This window comes from Hipposideros armiger, unplaced genomic scaffold (genome assembly GCF_001890085.2).
Source record: "Hipposideros armiger isolate ML-2016 unplaced genomic scaffold, ASM189008v1 scaffold_491, whole genome shotgun sequence".
Taxonomy (NCBI): Eukaryota; Metazoa; Chordata; class Mammalia; order Chiroptera; family Hipposideridae; genus Hipposideros; species Hipposideros armiger.
In genome coordinates this window covers 92619-95629 of record NW_017731841.1, presented here as the reverse complement: position 1 = coordinate 95629, position 3011 = coordinate 92619, and the positions used below count along the sequence as shown (strand labels likewise).

The 3011-nt window shown below is 38.9% G+C and overlaps 1 pseudogene; it reads right to left on the bottom strand.

The window, feature by feature from the left end:
• Positions 1 to 414, bottom strand: part of LOC109395874 (AP-3 complex subunit sigma-1-like) — a 1121-nt pseudogene extending 707 nt beyond the window's left edge.
• Positions 415 to 3011: the final 2597 nt, after the last annotated feature.

Sequence of the window (3011 nt, the reverse complement as noted above, 5' to 3'; positions counted from 1 at the left end):
CCTTGTCTACATGGAAAATTAAATCCAGTTCACAGACATTTTCAAAGCACTTGTCTAATGTTTCCACAAATACTTGAATTAGATCTAAAATGCCAAGTTCACTTTCTGAAGAATCCACACAAAAGACAAAATATAACATTGTGTAATGTCTATAAATCAGTTTGTTGTCAGATCCTCCAATTAATAATCCTCCTTCTAGGAAATTACAAACATTTTCATGTCTCTTAGATACCAAATGGAATGTCTCCCTGATGATTTGCTGTTGTGTATCTTCACTATAAGGCTGGTAGAAGTTGGAGAGCCGCGGCTTACCGTGGTTGTTGAAAATGAGGATCGCCTTGATCATGGCTGAGCCGGGCTGACCGGGTGGGCGATGGGGGCCAGGGTGGGGGCGGGCGCACGAGCCTCGCCTTGGGATCTCCAATTTTTGAGTTTTTTAAATGTAGTTATTCTGGTTGTTGTGTAGGAGTATTTTAGTGTGGTCTTAACTGGCATAAATAAATCAGTACATAAATCAGAGAAGATGACCAATAAGTCCCAGCACCCTAAGAAACTGAAAGTGATCATGGGCAATTAGATAGGCTGCTAGAACTAACTTGAAATCTATGTTTGGTCTGGACTTAGAGACATTGCACTAGTGATTTTTTCTCTTTGTAGCTCTCTCATACATAATGTGAGCTTAACAGCTCTCACCTTACAGATGTGTGGTAAAAATTAAAAATAGTATATATAAAGTGGCTGGGACATAGGAGGTACTCAAAAAGTGGTGACTCATTTTTCTTATTCTCTTTACCCATGGGGTTAACTTTTGAATGACCCCCGGTGATAACTTGTATTATCATTCAACAAATGCTTGCTCTTCCCTTCCCCAGCAGGAGACCTGTGCATGGCCCTGCCCTGTGGATTATGGGGTTGGCTATGAAATTTGTTTTGGCCAATGGAATGTAAGTGGACATGACCTCAGCCCCATCCCCACAGAGGCTTGGAATGTGCTTGCATGGTTTGGCTTGGCCTCTTGGCCTTTAGCCCTGCACTGTGAGAAGTGCACACCCCAGGGAGCTGCTGCTGCTTTAGTGAAGACAATCTGCTAGAAGCCTCACTGGCTCTTACTATTCCATCTCAATGCCTTGATTCAGCTGTGTATGACTGTGTTGAGAATTGCTGGCAATGAATGTCTGAAACATATCAGGATTTCACTGAAGATGGCAACAATAAAAAATTAATAAACATAAAATATATTTTATTTGCAGATAAGACATAATATAACAGTGGGCAGATACTCTGTATTCATCCCTAAAGCTGTTAGTGTTTTTCTCAGGAACATGGAAAAATAAGTATGAAAGATCTTTCTGCTTTGAAAAAAAGAAAAGGCAGTTAAAGAAAATAGCACCATTTTAATTATAGTTTACCTTACACTGGTGAAGCTTAAAGGGTGGAAATAAATTCCAAAAACTGGAATCTTGAAGAGTGGAAATATGCTACACCAGAATCTAGAAATATTTGCAGGGAGGGGAGTATACTTCGGACATAATCCAGCGTGACTCTCTTACCTACATTTAATAAGGAAAGGGTTAATACTAAATATGAGGTATTCACTTGCCTTCCCATCCACCCCCCACTCACATATTTATTTATCCACTCATGGATCCAATCATCCATTTATTCAGTAGCCACTCACTAGTTGTCCATTGTGAGCAAGACACTGTGCTAGGTATGGAGGATACACAGATGAATCGGATATAGAATTGCCATCAGGAAGGGCAGAGACAAGCAGGGGGGAGAAATACTTGACAGAAAATCCCTCCATAGTTGCTGTAGGTACTGCCTGTGTTTGGACAGGGCTCCTTTTCTGAGACGCTGGAGCACAGTGTTCCCACAAGGTGTCCAGATCCCAAGAGACAGAGAGTGAGTCTAAGTCTTAGAGTTCTCCCTCAGCCCACAGCAGTTGGCACAGTGGAGCACACAGAGATGGCAGGTTATTGAAAATAATGGTGTGGAGGTAGCAAAATCTTCTCCCATGGGTATCAAATTTTTAGGGGCTCCAAATGGCCAGCCCTGTGGCTTTATTTACCTGGCTCCATGTCATAGCCCCTTGACACACCTGGGCAACACTTTCTGATGTATATCTGGTCTCCATTCAGCCATTGAAAAAATGTCTCTTCTACCTAGTGTTTGAGGCTAAAATAAGCACTATTTTCCTTTTTGAACTTTAGTTTCCTACTTCAATTACCATTCAGACTGGGATATATCTATTGACTCAATGTCATTTTGAGAATTATTTGAGTTAACACATGTAAGGCACTAGCAGTTTTGGCAAATAATGAGTTGTCAACAAATGTAGATATTATTAGCTAATATATCTTTGTTTGCTTTTGTGAAAATTTCTGAATGACAGAGTCTTAACAATGGAATTGCTGCATCAAAGTACAGATAAATCTGAAACACAGAGAGATACCTGCCAATTAACAATTTTCATTCCCACTTCCATAGATATGAAAGTGTCAGTTTCACCAGCCTAGATCAATGCTATATATTGTATTAATTTGTAACTTTCATTGTACTGTATGAAAAATAGCATCTTATCACTATTTTCATTTGCATTTTCTTGATTAAAAGTGAGCCTGCAGGTCTATCAGATCTATTCTTGTATAGTATGTATGTGTTCTCTTTGTGAATTGTGTGTTTAGATCCTTTGTCCATTTTTCTTTGTGAGGATTTCTCTATTCTTACTAATTTGTTAAAACTTTTAAAATACAGTTAATAACTATTAATCTATATGCCTATAGAGTTGTACATTTAAGATTTCTGCACTTTACTGTATGTTAGTTATAATCCAGTTAAACATTTTATTTTATTTTTAATTTTATTTATTTATTTTTTAAAGATTTTTATTGGGGAATTGGGGGATGGGAACAGCACTGGGGAATTGGGGGGAAGGGAAACAGACAAGTTGCTGTCTTTTTGTTCTTCAGTCTAGTTGTGGAGGACGTTGCTTCACTGGCCCAAGTTGG